This window comes from Chiloscyllium punctatum, chromosome 28 (assembly GCF_047496795.1).
Source record: "Chiloscyllium punctatum isolate Juve2018m chromosome 28, sChiPun1.3, whole genome shotgun sequence".
NCBI classification, from domain to species: Eukaryota; Metazoa; Chordata; class Chondrichthyes; order Orectolobiformes; family Hemiscylliidae; genus Chiloscyllium; species Chiloscyllium punctatum.
Genome location: NC_092766.1, coordinates 52,897,754 through 52,915,786, shown reverse-complemented (window position 1 = coordinate 52,915,786; position 18,033 = coordinate 52,897,754). Strand labels below are relative to the sequence as shown.

The 18,033-nt window shown below is 42.0% G+C and overlaps 1 non-coding gene across 1 annotated transcript; it reads right to left on the bottom strand.

The window, feature by feature from the left end:
- Window positions 1-17,289: 17,289 nt before the first annotated feature.
- On the bottom strand, window positions 17,290-17,362 carry trnah-aug (transfer RNA histidin (anticodon AUG)). The gene has a single exon. It is a non-coding gene; the product is annotated as a tRNA-His (tRNA).
- Between the last annotated feature and the right edge of the window lie 671 nt (window positions 17,363-18,033).

The window sequence follows — 18,033 nt, the reverse complement described above, 5'->3', positions numbered from 1 at the left end:
AATAACATAACCCCAGGATCGTGTCCCTGGAACTCAGAATGGTCTAAAATGATGACATTTTGAGAGGCAATGTGAGGAACTGCAGGACTCGAAAGGGAGAAAGTATCGTTGTTGCTTCTGGAGTCGATAACTAGGTTCATTGTCTGATGGATAAACACACTTAGACAAGACACCTAAAACTGACAAGACATGCAGTCAGCAACCGCAAAACAAACAGATACATCCAAAGCAAATAAGCAGAAACCACAAGCAGAATAAAAAGTGAACTGATGGAGCCCCTGTCAATTTCCTTCGAGCTGAGGAATCTCTTTGGTTTGTTGCGAAAAATTTAATCAGGCTTCCCTTGCCCATCTGGCACACCCCTGGCTGGATCCGGATCACAGCACAAGCTCTGGACGTGAATCAAGCATCATTCAGCTTCAATCAGTTCTAGAATGGGATCTGAGGTTCTAGCTATCTTCGTGGGTATGTGAGAATGTCCCTTTCTTTGGCAGTAAGGTGCTACCATTTTTGCTCTCCAGGGATAGGCAAGGCATTCTGGTGCACCTCTGGCTGACCTGAGCTTCGTGTGGTTTTGATATCACTGGGATACTAGACTTTGGGCTTTGAGTCAGCTGTGTTTATCGGGTCCAGGAAGCTTATTGGTCGGTTGTCATGGGAAGTGTATTCCCTGGTTTGTGAATGTCTGTGTTCATGTATGGTTTCACTTCGCAGCCTATTTGGTCATTGCTGAGGCATTCTGGGTTTTCCTTTTATGGCAAGGACAGGCTTGATTTCTGTGTTCTTATTGGCCATGCTGTGTGTAGGCAAGTTTGCACGTTACTTCCCACTCTGTTGAAGAATAAACTTTAAGGTCTGCAAACATTTTAAATTCAAAATCTTAATTCAACATCAACCTGTTCACATGGGGACAAGCCACTCAGCTGTTCCATTGATGGGAAGGTATTCACTCGGAGATCCACCTTAGTGGCACGCAAATGACTTCAACAAAGGGAGAGAAGATTGGTCTGCTCTGTTTGGTCATCGATTATCTTCACAACCCCGCCTAATGTCACCCGATTGACATGACACTGGAGAGACACAATGTTTCTGCTCTATGTCTGAGAAGGGAATTATCAAATCAGCAAAGCTTCAGATAATGAAGAATGGGCACACTGTGGAGAGGCCTGCACTGAGTGTGGAAAGACATTCACCTGGTCATCTCTATTCAGTGAGCATGAGCAAATTCACCCGAGCGAGAAACATTTACTAGCTCCTCGTCTGGGAAGTGATTCACTCGGGTCTCCAATCTCAACAGATATGGACTTGTTCCCACAAATGAGAGAAAATATTAATGGTCTGACATTGAAAAGAGCTTTAGGAGTAGCAATGATGTGATGAAACACCAGAAAACACATAAGAATCGCTGCAGAGGAGCAACAGACCCATCGGCCGAATAAGCCCACACAAACTGTGGGTAGCAAGGGATTCAATTCCTCATTCGCATTTGTGACAGCCCAGTCAGGTGGAATCTGTTTCGCTCACTTGGCTGGTTTGCTGGCTTATAAAGCAGTGTGATGCTAGCAGCGTGGTTCCAATTCCCATCACTGGTTTGAGGTTAATTTAAAGGTTGTACTTCACTAAATCTTCTCTGACCTGAGGTCTGGTGGTGCTCTGGTTAAATCACCACCAGCCCCTGCTGTAAGGTCGCATGTGAATGCGTTATGGTGTTATTGCATCGAGAATTGAACTGTGTGCATTCTGTCGGCAGGGGTTTACTTCATTCGATGTGTTTAATCTCTTTAATTGATCTGGTGCTTAATTGTTCAGTTTTCAATCACGTCAAATTCAAAGATGTTTCCCCTGATTTCTGTACAATTAGAGGACACTGGTAGATATCTATTGACTGCCCTTTTCTTGATCCTTTTCTTCATTGTTAAGACCAAAAGACATAGGAGTGGAAGTAAGGCCATTCGGCCAATCGAGTCCACTCCGCCATTCAATCATGGCTGACGGGCATTTCAACTCCACTTACCCGCATTCTCCCTGTCGCCCTTAATTCCTTGTGACATCAAGGATTTATCAATCTCTGCCTTGAAGACATTTAGCATCCCGGCCTCCACTGCACTCTGCGGCAATGAAATCCACAGGCCCACCACTCTCTGGCTGAAGGAATGTTTCCGAATTCCTGTTCTGAATTTACCCCTCCTAATTCTAAGGCTGTGTCCACACGTACTAGGCTCCTAGTCTAACGGAAACAATTTCCTAACGTCCACCTTTTCCATGCCATGTATTATCTTGTAAGTTTCTATTAGATCTTCCCTTAATCTTCTAAACTCCAATGAATACAATCCCAGAATCCTGAGCCGTTCCTCGTATGTTAGATCTACCATTCCAGGGATCATCCATGTAAATCTCCGCTGGACATGCTCCAGTGCCAGTATGTCCTTCCTGAGGCGTGAGGACCAAACCTGGACACAGTGCTCCAAATGGGGCCTAACCAGAGCTTTATAAAGTCTCAGTAGCACAGCGGTGCTTTTATATTCCAACCCTTTTCAGACAAATGACAATATTGCATTCGCTTTCTTCATCACGGACTCAACCTGTATGTTTACTTTTGACAATCCTCGACGAGCTCTCCCAGGTCCCTTTGTTCTTTGGATTTATGAATTTTGTCACCGTTTATAAAGTAGTCCATGCTTGTATTCTTTTTGCCAATGTGCAAGACCTCGCATTTGCTCACATTGAAGTCCAGCAGCCATTTCCTGGACCACTCCCCCAAACTGTCTAGATCCTTCTGCAGCCTCCCCACTTCCTCAGTACTACCTGTCTGTCCACCTATCTTCGTATCATCGGCAAACTTCGCTAGAATGTCCCAGTAGAATGATCATCCAGATCATTAATACATAATGTGAACATCTGCGGCCCCAATACTGAACCCAGCGGGACACCGCTTATCACTGGCTGCTATTCCGAAAAAGAACCTTTTATCCCAACTCTCTGCCTTCTGTCAGACAGCCAATCCTCAATCCATACCAGTAGCTCACCTCGAATACCGTGGGCCGTCACCTCACTCAGCAGCCTCCCGTGTAGCAACTTATCAAAGGCCTTTTAGAAATCTAGATAGACCACATCCACTGGGTTTCCTTGGTCTAACCTACTTGCTGCCTCTTCAAAGAATTCCAACAGTTTTGTCAGGCACTACCTCCCCTTACTAAGTTTATGTTGACTTTTTCTAATCCGATCCTGCTCTTCCAAGAATTCAGAAACCTCATCCTTAATTATGTAATTAAAATATTTCGATTCATTCAGCATTTCTGAATGCTTTTCACATCTAAATGAATACATTGTGAAGTTTATTCACTTATATCAGAGAAACAACAGTCCTACAGTGAGAGCACAAGATTGTGTTCTCAGCAGCGTCAATAAGTAGACGGGACCTCAATTGGCTTTCCCCAGGTGTGGCTGTACTGATGAATTTTCAGGGTAGATAAGCAATTGAATCGTGACCATATTACCGCAGTTTCTCTCCATCGTCCCTTCAATTATGTCTCGATATTTCAGATAGTGAATACTTTCACTCCACTGTGAATGTCGCTTTCTGCTTTCATTTTCAATGGTCGGTGAGGTTCAGGCTACATTGAACAAATTAACTTCATCAAATTCTGATGTGATGCTTCCTCTCAGTTTCCCAACTGCAAATCCTCATCTTTGATACCCCTCAAATAAAAGCAGAAATATCTCAGTAAGAGAGAACTCCTCAGAACACCAAAGTTTACGATTTTCATTCTTCGTCAAATGTGGGTATTCCAGAAAAGGTCAGCATTTACTGTCCATTCCTGTTTTGACTGGACAAGGTGATGATGTTCTGCCTTCTTGAACCGAGGGTTCCGTGTGCTGTCGGTAGATCAAAATTATAGGGGAGTGAAATCCACAATTTTGACCAAGTCATTCTTTAGGAACGGCAATATATTTCCACAGCAGGATGGTAAATGGGTTGTAGGTCTTTGCTATCTGTCTGGAGCCCTTTTCCTATTAGATGGAAGCGGTTGTGAGTTTGTAATGTACTCTTGAAGCCTTGGTGAATAGCTGCAGTGCATCTTATGGATGGTGCAAACTGCGTGTCTGAGTGTATGGTTATGGTGGGAATGGATATTTGTCGATATTTTATTAGCTGTGTGTTGCTGCTCAATTCTGCTGCTCTCTTCTGGACAATGTTGAGCTTCTCAGTATTGTTGCAACTTCAGTAAGGAATCCTCAAGAAGGTTGTGAATTAAATATCTCTTAATACGCAGACGCTGACTAATCTGTTGTGCTTCTCCTGGACATTGTTTCTTTCACACTGAAATCATCCAGGCGAAAAGGAACTATCCCATCATGTCTCATTCTGTATTGTGAAGGAGTAAACAGTTGATCGGGAAAGATCAAAAGAAAGAGATGTACATTTGGTCAATGAGGTGAATAAAGCTCTCGCTCGGAGAGTGAATAGTCCTTAATGGAGACTGCCGGTGACAAATCATCGGTGGCGGGTAATCGCAGGAAATGTTAGACAGGCTTTAGGGAGTCAAGAAAATCCCTGACTATGACCCGCTCTTGTGGACACAATGATATATGGCTGCTAAAGTTAGGTTCTCAAAGACATTGTGACTTTACAGCACCAGCGAAGGAATTTGAACCTATCTTGCAAATGTCCATCATGAAGCAACGATCCATTGTCATCCCGTTATGTTTCAGAACATGGTCTGGAACCTTAAGCACTGTGGTACTCCAAGTGACCAACGAAATATTTTAGTAATTCCACCACCTCCAGCAAAATGATATTAACAAACAGATATTCCCCTCCCTGCCCTTGTTCGCCTTCCCCAGGAACCATTCCCTCCGGGGCATCGTGGTGCACTGTGCCTTCTATCTCAACACCTTCCCCAAAAGCCCCATGGAAATTTTCTGTAAAATCGCGGAATATGTGACACATACATTCATGGAACATGAGAACACGCAGCAAGACTTTGCCGTACAGGCCTTAGAGACTGCTTCACCATTCGTTAAAATCATGCCTATTCTTTCCATGGACACGCATCCACTTAACCAACCTTTGAAGGTAATCTTTACTTCCTTTATTGCTCAAAAAAAGCAACCTTAGCTTAAAAAACAGTCATTGATGTAGCATTAACTCCTTCTTTTGGCAAGCAGTTCAATAGAGTAACAACCCTCTGGTTGAAGAAACTTTACAAAATACCGTGCAAGAACTGTAACAAACACTGCATTAGACAAACACTACATTCGCCTGAGACAAGACATCCATCTGAGGACAAGCCAAACCCCTACATGCAGGAGAATTCCTCAAAGCATGGCATTCCAACCAGAACTCTATCAACAAACACTTCGAGTTCGACGCCATCGAATACCCCCTGAAAAAATAATTGGAAATGACATCACCACCAGAAACGACATCACTAACCCAAAGGAATTCAAACAAATAAATAGAAAGCAAGAATCATGAACAGTGCTTCGCCTGTAGACCCACTGATTTCGATATCTAGTAGCGTGACGAAACGTCTGGTAATGAACTTTCCAATTCTGTGAGCAAACCAACATCCAGTTTAATGACCTACTCAAAGGACTCAATCATGTTTGTGAGTTTGTCCTCCCATTCACACAACCGGCTTAAATTTCCCTCATAAACTTATTTCAATCCAGATAATTAAAAATCTTACCTCTTTGAACTTTTCCAACACTTTACCCACAACTGATGGAAGGGTCAATGGTCTATAATTTCCAGGGTTTTCTCTACTCCCCTTCTTGAATGAGGGAGCAACTTTTACTATCCTGTAGTGTTCTGGTACTATAACTTTGGACAATGGCAATATAAAGATCAAAGTGGAAGGCTCGGAAACCTGATTCTTGGCTTCCCAGAGATTCCGAGGATGAATACCATCCGGCCCAGGAGAATTTATAGATGTGCACATTTTCAGAGTTTGCAACGCCTTGTCCTTTGGAATTTCAATCCTATCTCGTCTCGTAGCCTGTTTCTCAGTATTGTCCTCGACAATATTTTGTTTTCCAGAGCGAATACTGACGAAAGATATTGTTTTCGCTATTCCCCCATCGCTTCTGATTCCACGCACTACTTAGCACGACTGTCCTTCATTGGCCATATTTTCGTCCATTCATTCTTTTAGCCCTTACATACCGATGGAAAGTTTGAGGATTTTCCCTTATCCTACTTGCCAACAAATTCTCAGTTCCCTCCTCGCTCGCCTTCAGTCTCTCTTCAGGTCTTTCCTGTTTGACTTGTAACTCTCAATCTCCTTAACTAAGCCTTCACATCTCATGCTAACACAAGCCTTCTTCATCTTCACAAGAGATTCAACTTCCTCAGTAATCATGACTCCTGCACTTGACAATTTCCTCCCTTTCTGATAGGTACATACTTATCAAAGACACATAGAGCCTGCTCCTTGAATAAGCTCCACATTCCTATTCTGCCCATTCCGTGCCGTTTCCCTGCCCAACCTGTGAATGCGTAATCTTATCTAATCGCATTGTAATTTTCTTTCCCCCAGTAATAGCCCTTGAACTTGGGTGAATACCTATCCATTTGAAAATCTAAAGTAAACATAACTGAATTTTGGAAACTATCACCAAAGTGCTCACCTACCACCAAATCTAACATCTTGCCGTGTTCATTACCCAGTACAAAATCTAATTTGGCCTATCCCCTTGTTGGCCTGTTCCATTACACATTATTTCAGGAATCGATCGCAGATACAATCAACATTCTCCTGAATGAGCTGCTTCGACGGATCGACATGTGGATTAAAATCCCACATGATAATTGCCATACCATTTTTCCTTTGTTATGTATGTCTTTGTTTATTGCCCTCCCCAATGTGATCTTAAAATTTGGAGGCGGATAGACTCCGACAATTCAGTGACATTTTCTTCATAGAACTTCTAATTTCCTCCCAAATGGATTCAAACTCATTCTCCATAGAACCTATTCATCTGTCAGCATCGGTCTGAGGTTGTCCTTGAATGTTTGAGTTACACCACCTTCCTTACCATCCTTTCTGTCCTTCCAAATTGTCTCATCCCCATGAATATTTACCTCCTATTCTTGACAGTGCTGTCTCCATGTCTAAATCGTATTCGTTCGTGATGATTTATGCCGTTATATCTCCAACCTTCTTCAGAAAAGTACGAGCATTTAGGTCTGGTGCCTTTATGGACGCATTCTTACCCATTGATTAACAACATCTATAATAATATTTTTTACGGTATTCTTCCTTCTTTCTTCTTGCTTCTTGCTTCTTGCTTCTCCTCACTGGTCCATTTCTGACCTACCTTCTTAGCATACACCTTGTTCAAATACACCTTCCAGGTGAAGCAATACTTTCCCTACACTTCGCACAATCTAGTCGACTAGATTCACTGCTCATATTGTGGTCGACAATACCTTGGGAAACGAGGTGTGGACTGGATGACAGTTTGCAGAATACCAAGTTCTATTCAGAAATGACCTGAGCTTCCAGTTGACTGCTCCTTTAGCACAGAACCATGTTTCCTAGCCAACGTCTCTATCTCAGTCTTACTGCAGCGTTCCACCATTGCACAGCGCATGCTGAAAAAGCAACAGACCATTTTCTGCTTGAGGGCCCCGCGACCCTCCATATCAATTTCGGTCATTTTAGAGGCGCGAAATTTCCGATGTCTTGGTCCCCGAAACACTCACCAGGCCTAGTTACACACTACCTATGGGTACTCATAAACAGTCTCTGTGAACAGTTGTTAATGCTCCAAACAGATCATTATCAATTCCTACGTCCAACTGTTAGTCTCTCTCTTTCAGCTCTATCCCGACATCTCATTTCCTTTTAATTACTGCGCCCCCACATTTCTTCTGCATATGGACCGAAGTTTTCCTGGAAACCAAGGACGGGGTCACTGGACTGCATTTCTCTTTCCAGCATCTTTTGGTCTTGCCCCTGAGGAAGCTTGATACTGTGCTGGTGTAATGACCCTCCGCACATAAGACAGAACTCTTTTAATTCTGAAAGTTTCTCTTGTTGATGAATCTCATTACTATGTGAGCCATTGGCATCGACTTCGTAGGTCAATGAAAATAGAAATCATGTGCTTGGGATTTGTGCCGCAGCTTTGTTCTGGATAAGATAAACAACAGGACGCAAAATGTCCGTCATATCAGATGTGCACAGATCGGAATATCCACAAGAGTTTGAATTAAGTGAATGTTTTTCAGTTGGAGAAAATTCAAACCATTTCTCACCGTCATAGCCTGTGGCTCAAAGCAAAATATTTCATAAGCACGAAGGCTTAATACAGCGTTTTCGGGTTAAAATATCTGAATGATCTCCCTCCAGTGTGTCAGAACAGTTGTGTCAGCAAATGGGATAACTGAGTGAATCACTTTACTTGTTCAGCAAGCGATCAGTCCTCTTGTGGTAAGATATGGGGGCAGAATGCAGGAAAAGGGATGGAAAAGTTCTTAAGCAGTTTAACATAGGGACTGAGGAAGTGTTCGTGGTTTTGACCGGCTTGAAGTGGGCATATTCCCAATTCAGGACGGACTTGTATCTTATATTCCTCTCTGTCACAAGGGAGGAAATAACAGGTGTTCTGAGCAATGTATTACTTTCATCTTTGGGTTTTTGGTGGACTGGAGTAACGCAAGATTGGGAGAGATAAACCAGAGAATCTCACAGCAGTGAGTCTCACATCAGTTGAAGGGAACCTTTTGGAGCAAACCTTGAAGGAGAGACTTAACTGCCACTTTTTCAGACAAGGTTTCATCAGGGAGGGTCATCACGGTTTTGTCACAGAATGTCATGCCTAGGAGATTGGATTGAATACATTTTATTGGCAAGTGATGAGGTTTTTTAACTGGGTAGTGAAGTTGATGTTGTTTTTGTGGATTTCCACATGGACTTCAACACGACTGCACTCTGGAGACTGGTAAGAGGATAAAAGTGAAAAGGGATTTAAGGCACCCTGGCAAGTTGGATCCAAACTGAAATTGGTGGTGGTAGGAGACACAGGATGGCGATAGAAGTCTGTTTGTGTGACTGGAATTGGTATTCAAAGGTGTAACACAAGGATGAATGCTGGCTTCCATGTCGTTTGTGAATGTGTGTAAAGAATATATAACAAATTAGGGGGAAATTATAAGCAGAGTTGTCGATGATACGAATATTAGCAAAGTGGTTAATAGTGAGGAAGATCGTTTTAGGATGGATGAGCTCAGAAATGGATGTTTCAAATGTTAAATTCACATAGGGGATGTTGAAACTAACCATGAAAAACATGAGGTGATGCACATTGGAAGTAACACGTCAATGGATTACTCAATGATTGGCAGGACACGAGGAAACCCAGAGGAACAGGAAGTCTTTGCATGTTGGGCCATATATCCGTGAAGGCAGCAGAACATAGTGACAATCACAACTTTACCAATCAAGGCAAAATTTATAAAAGCAGATAAAGTGGTGTCACAAGTAGACAAGGTGGTGAAGAAAGTAGTTGGCACGCTATTCGTCATTAGTCAGAAAGTCGATTATCCAAGTTGGAATGTGATGTTGTGGCGATATGGAGCATTGGTGAGATCACATTTAGAATACTGCTTACAATTATGGTCAACTTCTACTGGAAGAATTTTGTGTAAATTGAAACTGTGCACAGATGATTTACAAGGATGTTGCGGGAACCCGAGGGCTTGAGATAAGCGTGGAGATGGGGTAGGCAGGGGCTTTTTCGCTGGAATGTTCCAGGCAGCAGGACACGTTCTCACAGTTGATAAAGTCATGAGGGGCATGGATAGGCAACTGGACTAAATCGTTTGCGCAGAATGGTGAAGTTCAAAACTAGAGGGCACAGATTTAAGTTGACGGGCACTCATGATGGTTTATTTGCAACAGGCATTGGTTCAGCTCAGTCCTCAGTTTTAAAAATAAGCATTTTCTTCGTGAAAGCAGTTTGGTAGATAAGTCGTGAGTGGAACAGTAGGGGTACAACAATTGATTGATGTACCGATGAGTAAGTGAGTGGGTAAAGTATTGTCCAACGCACTCTGAAATGGAGAATGCCATATTTATAAGGAACAATCAATATAGATCTTTGAAATTAAATGTGATGTTGCAGATTCTGAAATACACACTGAAATGGCTGTGCTGGGATATGAGTCACATTGAATTTTATCCAGGAGCATCAACTGTTTCGGAAGGCAAAATGATATTTTTCATCTGCTCAGCAATGGCGAAGCCAATATATATTCCACCATTCCTATCAGAACTTGACAAGGTGAGCATGCATTGCCTGAACAAAACATTCCGCTTCCTGAAACTCGTTTTTGAGCCTTTGAGAAGCAGAGTGTAGCAGTTATTAAACTAAAGCTTTCTCTTTTCCTTTAACAATTTTAATAGTCAAACATTCAGTTGAACTGAGAGAATGCTGAATTCTACAACAATTTTTTTCTCTCAGATATTCAGTCTCTGCAGATTCCTTTTCTTTAGTGATCTGAATGACATGATATTTTTGGGGAAAAAATGTTGCAGTTTGTCTCGCATGCGACAGAAGAATCGACTGAGTCGTGACAGGTGCATCTTAATTTTCTAAAGCAGTAGAGAGGAGGCGGTGTCGAGTTGAAAGTGTGGAACTGGAAAAGAACACCTGGTAAGGCAGCATCCATGGAGTAGGAAAATCGATGTTTCGAGCATACGTTCTTCGTCAGGAATGTTCGAAACATTGACACTCCTGGTCCTCAGATGTTGCCGAACCACTGTGCTTTCCAGCGCTATCCTTCCTGACTCTAATCTCTCACATCTGCAATCCTCGCCTTCTACTTAGGTGGGATAGTGTCAGATACTGTTCCTGAGATGTAACAACATGTTAGTAATGATAGTTTGGATATGCAGTTGGAAGATCATCACTGATGCAAATTATTCTTTACTTCCCAATCCGCCAAGCACATGCAGGTCCTGCGCCTCCATCGTTGACATTCCCTAAACCCCTGATGCCTGAATGAAGAAGGCTTCATCTTCCGCTTGGGACCTTGATGCCACATGGGATCACCAGTTTCCTCATTCGCCCTTTGCTCAAATTATTCTAGTTTCATGACTCCAACTCAGCATTGTCCTCATGACCTGCACATCACCTTTCCAACCTACCCGCTCCACCTCCTGTCAGAGCTCGTATCTTATTTTCCACCTTTATCTACTCATCGCATTCTCAGCTATCACGCCGCCAAACCCCCAAACATCCAATGTTTCTCTCAATCCCCACCGCCACAAACCTCTTTCCTGGTGAGGTGTTTATGCCCGAAACATCAACTCCCCCGCTCCTCGCATGCTGCCTGAACAACTGTGTTTTCTGTCGACACACTATCGACTCTGAGTTCTGGCATCTGCAGTTCTCACTTTCTCCACGGCACAGTATTGTGTAAAAGTCACATTATTGGAAAAGTGGAGATTCTGTGGCTTTCTGAGTTGTTAATTTCCTTTGCTCAATCGGCTCTAGCTGGTGTATTATGTGTCTTTCTGCAATTATCATTATAGCAGGGATGTGTCAGCACTGGGAACTCTGCAGACCAGATTTACCAGGATATTGTCTGTTCGAAGAGATTCACTTATGAAGATCGTTTGGACGGACTGCGCTGTCACAAAGATGTTCTCTTTTTAAGAAAATAACGAGCTGCACTTTTCCTCGAGGATAATGTGTCTTGATTTTTTTTAATCAAAGGCGTTGTAAAACAGTTCAGGCTCCGAATCGGATGAGATGTAACAGTGATAAAGTGTTCGCTGTGAGGCCTTTCATTTCTCCGTCAACAATTAAGGCCTGAGGCCAAATACGTCATGTTTTAGAAATGAACTGTTTCATGGTAAAAGAAGTGGTCATTCTGGAAAGCTGAATTCCGGTTTTTAGATCCTGCAACTAATAACCTCTCTCCTTCTGCCCTTCGAACTTTTACCCGTAAGTTTTGTTTCATTTTTACTGTGTTTAAGGTGCTTTTTTTTAGGATCGTTGTGTACTTTCAGAACACCATAATTAAGTCTACGTTGGATAGAGTAATTTCTGTGGGTATTCTATATTCTGTTTTTTTTTCTTTTTCAATTCGTCATTTTGTGATTTTTTTTGTAATCATCTGACTCGGGTAATTTTCATTGTACACTTAACGAAAAAGAATATCATGTTACGATCTGGGTTTCTGCTTAATAATGTTTTGAATGGTTTAGCCTAGCCCATAACAAATTAGAAGATAGTTGATGGACTAAAAGAGCAACTGATATGTGCTTGCGTCTTTATTTCGGGTGTTGATTTGGATTGGAGGTGACAATGCTTGGGACAGCAATGTCTCATTTCGTTTCCAAAGAGTTATCTGGCTATGGACGATGTAAAGTTGGTAGTTTTATAATAAACTGATTCAGGCCAGGCTTCTGGAATTAGCAGAAGTGCTGGGGTTGTATTTGCCTCTTTCTGTGAGGAAAGGAGAGGTCATTCCCCGCAGTAGCTGGGCATTTAACTAAACTGGAAAATTCATGAGAATCTGTGGAGATGTTTAAACGTTAATTGAATCTAAAGCAGCTTGGGTGAGACGCGAGAGATAAGGAAAAGACACCAGATTTGAAGCAGTTTGAGAGCGATTCGAAGAAGAGAGATTAACAGAGCAGAGAGAAAGGGAGACAGAGTTTGAACTTCAGAAATTGGCAATTATTAAAGGTATTCACCTTAAAAAGCTGGAGACAAAGGCTGAAGATAAGCTTACCCTGGAAGAGCATATTATTAAAACGACAAGGTTAGCAGCTGAAATGGCTGATTATAATGAACTGGTCCATAAAATAAGGATGGGCTTCCAGAACTATTTTAAGTCTGAGGGATAGAAATTGGGCAAAGAGAAATCCTCACGTGGAACGGGAAAGTTAAATTTTTGTGAAGATCATGAGGATTAATTATCAGAGGGTAAATAGGAAAACCCTGAAGGGAACAAGATCTGAGGGTTTCTTTGCAATAAAGTAGGCCACATGAAATCAGTGTTGGAGAACTATGGAAAGTACTGATAAGTCAGATGCAGGAAAACAAAACAAGCCTGGATGTTTTGTTGGCATGGAAATAGAAAGCACATTGGTGGCTGGAAAGCTGCATCAGTGTGCACAAACCGATCAGAGGTTTTTAAGGGGCAAGTGCCAGAGCTGCTTTAATAATATACCTGCAAAGATAAAGTTTCTTTACCTTGTCCAGGAGTAGCAGATAGAGAGGTAAACAATATTCAACTCCTCCAAGGAGTGGCACGGTGTCACAGTGGTTAGCACTGCTGCCTCACAGTGCCAGAGACCTGGGTTCAATTCCCGCCTCGGGCAACTGTCTGTGTGGAGTTTGCACATTGTCCCTGTGTCTGCGTGGGTTTCCTCCCACAGTCCAAAAATGTGCAGGTTAGGTGAATTGGCTGTGCTAAATTTCCCGTAGTGTTAGGTGCAGGGGAATGGGTGTGGGTGGCCGCGCTTTGGCGGGTCGGTGTGGCCTTGTTAGCCCGAAGGGCCTGTTTCCACGCTGTAAGTAATCTAAAATTAAGGGACACAGGATCGTGCCTGCCTGTGATGCAGAAGTATGGGGAAATGTGTTACTCCTGAAGAACTATGCGTATGGAAATTCATGGTGGGACGGAACATTGCTCAATGAGGCTAGAGTGGGGACTTTGTGGTGGGAATTCTGAACAAACTCTCAGCTCCAAGAATACAATTTGTGCTTGACAACCGGTAAGCCTGCTGCATACTTCAGTTGAAAAGCCAGTCGAGATGCAGACAAACGTAGCAATGCTGGACGTTGAAAAAGGAATTTTTCCAGATTATGTCTTTAGGCGATCACAGAGTCACAATCTGAAGTCGGAGAAATCAAAAGGCACAGAATAGGAAGCTGAAATATGAATTTGTCCACTTATGTTAATTAATACTTATTTGCATCTTTTATTGGATGTAGGGAACCTACACAATGCATCAAGATTACAAATATTTTATTGTCAGGTAAGTGGGACACAGCAGGGGACAAACGTTAAAAATGCAAGTATATTCAGCTCAGCTATGCTACTGAGTTACAGCAGAAAGATGAAAAATTAAAGCAGTTGGATCAGAAGACATATATTTCCAAGCAGAGTGAATGCATCCCTGAGTGATTTTACTCAGCAAATGATATGTTAAGGGGGAAATGGAGACCAACACATATTCAAGCACGTGAGAAATGGGCAGAATGTTTTTTTCCATTAGGGAACAGAAACGTGGTGCTGCAAGTGCCGCATGTGCCACAAATTGGATGTCACTTAGGTGTGAGGAAAGTGGAGGCTCAAATACAAAGACATTTTTACTGGCCTGGATTGCAGAGGAATGTAGTTGAATTTTGCCAGACGTGTCATACATTTCAACTAAACCATGGGAAATAATAAAGCCTGCACCTTTAATATCTATTGCAGCGGTCAAAGAACCTTTCTTAAGTGTCTTGATGCATTGCGTAGGTTCCCTACATCCAAATAAAAGACGGAAATAAGTATTAATTAACATAAATGGATGTATTGGCAAGATTTATAAATACTGTTCAATTGTGCAATATGACAGTTAAAAGGATTGAGGAAGAATTACGATTTAAAAAAAAGATAAGGACTACCATCAGAGGTACAATTAGATCAAGGTATCAAACTTCACATCTAAACATTCCAGGGAGTATATAGATAGCTTAGGAATAAAACACATCAAATCTACTGTGTACCATCCAGAATCACCGGGTGCACTGGAAAGGTGACGTCAATTATTAAAGACTATGTTGAGGTTTTATGGTTCGGTGTAGCCAGATTATTTCCATAAGGGAGTTGCGTTAGTGCTGTTTGTGATCTGAGATGTACCAAAAGAATCCACAAAACTCAGTCCACCTGAAACCAATTTTGGGCATAAAGTAAGAGTACCATTAAAATTTATTAAGGAAAAATTAATCAGTCAGATTACAGAGAGCACGCATTTGGACGATGTGTCCAATTTTAGAGTTGGACTAAATAATGTTGGGGAGTTTTCGAGACAGCATTTAAAAGTATCGCAGCAAATTATGAAGCAGTAAATGGATGAGAAACGACAACATCAGAATTTTGCCACTGGTAACAATGTATTTATTTAAATTTCATGCATCGGTCAAACGTTAAAGCAAGGTTTAGAAGACCTTATCAAATTGAGAGGAAATTGAGTGAGGTTAGCTACTTGACCGGAACTCCTGGCATGAAGGAATCTCACAGAATGTGCGATGGGAATATGCACAAATGGTATTTTGGCGGAGAACGAACGCAAGAGGAGAATGTGTTATTGACTACAACACACTGGGAAGAACCAATTTCAGTGAATTCTGCATTGGACGTTCCTGAAATGAAATTGGACAAGGCAAAAGTTATTGGTATAATTATTCAGTTATCTTCCAGAAGAAAATCGTACGAGTTTTACTCTTGCATGGGGAGATCTGCTGAAATAAACTGGGAATTAATGACCTAATTGTAGATGATGTAAATATAGGAGATGCTGTTCTGATTTTGTAACATCTTTGCAGGCATAACCCTGTAAGGTGGGTGCAAGTTCAAAAGGAGATACCATGTATACGCCAAGATGGCATAACCGAAGTGAGTTTCAATGAATGGAGTTCACCCATCATTATGGTGCCAAAGCCAGGTAAGACCCAACAGTTATGTATGAACTATCACAAAGTCAATGTTGTTAGAAAGACTGATGCATATACGTATCTGCAGTTGGAGGACTGTGTGGAAGAGATTGGAAGAGCAACTTATATTTCCAAGTTGGACTTCCTCACAGGTTACTGGCAGTCATCTTTGTCGTAAAGATCAAAGACAATTTTGTAACGCCAACTGGACTGCAGAAATTTAAAGTAATGCCGTTTGTACGAAAAACACTTCACTCACATCTCAGAGGTTAACTGACAGGGTAATTGCCGGTTACGCAACTGCCTGATGTGTATTGTGCCTGGTGACATTCAGTCTCTCATGGATTGAATATTTACAGCATTTATCGGGCTTGTTTGATCGAATTCGGTAGTCAGACTGGTTTGTAAACCTAGCTGAATGTGAATCTGCCAAAGCCAAAGTCCCCTTCCTGGGTTATGTCGTTGAACACGGAAAAATAGCCCCACGGGATGCGCAAACGAACGTTGCGGGGGACTTTTATACATTGTTGATGAAAAGAGCAGTACGACGGTTTACTGGAATGAGTGGCTTTCACTGAAAGCTTGTGCTGATTGTTAGAAGTGTGTCTGCTCCACTCACCGAATTGATAAAAACAGCCATGAAATTTCAGCGACACAAGAATTTCAAAAGGTATTTGACAGCCTAAATACTTTGTTAACCATTGCCAAAGTATCAGCCACACGTAATTACACGAAGGTTTTCAATGTGCCTATCGATGCCAGTGATGTGCATGTCTCTCTTCTTCTGCCCCTCTAATTTCGACAAGTAAACCTGTTTCATTTGTATTCTGTGTTTGTGGGGTTTAATTATCAGGGCTCTTGTGTAGTTTTGGAAAAGCATAATTAATCTACTTTAGATACCTGAGTTCTGTGGATCTTCTATATTCTGTTCGTTGTGTTTCATTGCTTAGTTTTGTGAAACATTTTCTCTCTGTTCTAAAAACTGGAAGTCAACCTAGCTAAAGTATTCCAAGTAAATTTTATGACATACTCACCAAAACAAATAGCGATGTCACGCTCTGGATTTCCTGCATAAGTGGTCTCTCCGAGGCAAAACGGGGGTTCTTCTTCTCAGAGCAGATTGTGAGGGGACATAATTGACGTGTTCGAAATAATGAGGAGCATGGAATTACAGATTGAAGGAACCATTTGCTCTTGATCGATCACCAGGGTTTGTAGATTTCAGACAAGATGCAGAAAGCTTTGAATAGATATGTTGGAAAACATTACCAGTCTGCGGGTGGCAGACTCTGGAAATCACTCTCTATTAAGATTAGTTGGACATTTAACTCTTCATTCTTCTCTGAATCCATTTGCCAAAGAGTTTCAAAAAATGCTCAAAGCCCAGCATTCCCGCGTGCAACAGTGATGCGATCAATAGCTTTGTGAAATGGAAAGGTGCCCATGACCAACGTGTGAGACTATTCGGCTTCCCTTCTGTGATGACGCCGGAACATTGACTCTCATGCTCTCTGTGGCATTTAATAAAGGCATTCTCGTTTCTGTAGATTAAGAACTCATACCTTATTTCAGCTGCAGAAAAATCAGTTTGTAATGCGTAATAAAAGGCTGCACTTCCCTCGAGCCAGGTAGGATTCGAGCCTACAGTCTTCTGATCCATAGTCAGGCGCGTTATCCATTGCGCCACTGGCCCCACGCGCATTTAACGACTTAGGAGCCGTGAGGTTTGTACTGACAGGATTAACAGCAGTGATGTTCACCAGTTGAACAAGCAACAAACATAATTTCTGCAACTGCTTCAGTCCAATCTTCATCACCTTTCAAAGCAGCGAATTTTCCAAAACAAAACATATATGTCCGCATGAAGCTTCCATTCACACTGTCTGCTCAGTCATTCAATGGAATCACTGCTGATCTGATGAATTTCGAATCCACTTCTTCAGCATAACTGACATGAACGTGAGACTAATCACCACATTGTATATACCAGTTAAGTTTTCAGAGGTTTCGATTACAGTAACGACCTTTGCGAGTATGCAGGAAACTGAATACTGTGACCCGAGCAAACAAATCCCATCATGGAAATTAACCCAGTGCAAAGTCAACCATATAAGGAGGGGTAGATGACGTAAGAAATTCCTCTGCTTCTCTCTTCACAGATGCTTCTCCAAGAATTGAATCTTTGCAGAATTATTCTTTGTAATTTAGACTGTCCCAGTTGCAGATTTTACCTCAATCCACAAACACGTGTCCTGCTGAGAACTACTTCACTTAAGATTAAAACAGTTGACAATCTTTCCGCCCAGCGGATGTCCCAATGTGCCCTGCTCCATGTCAATACAAGTTCTTGCATGTGAAATTGGA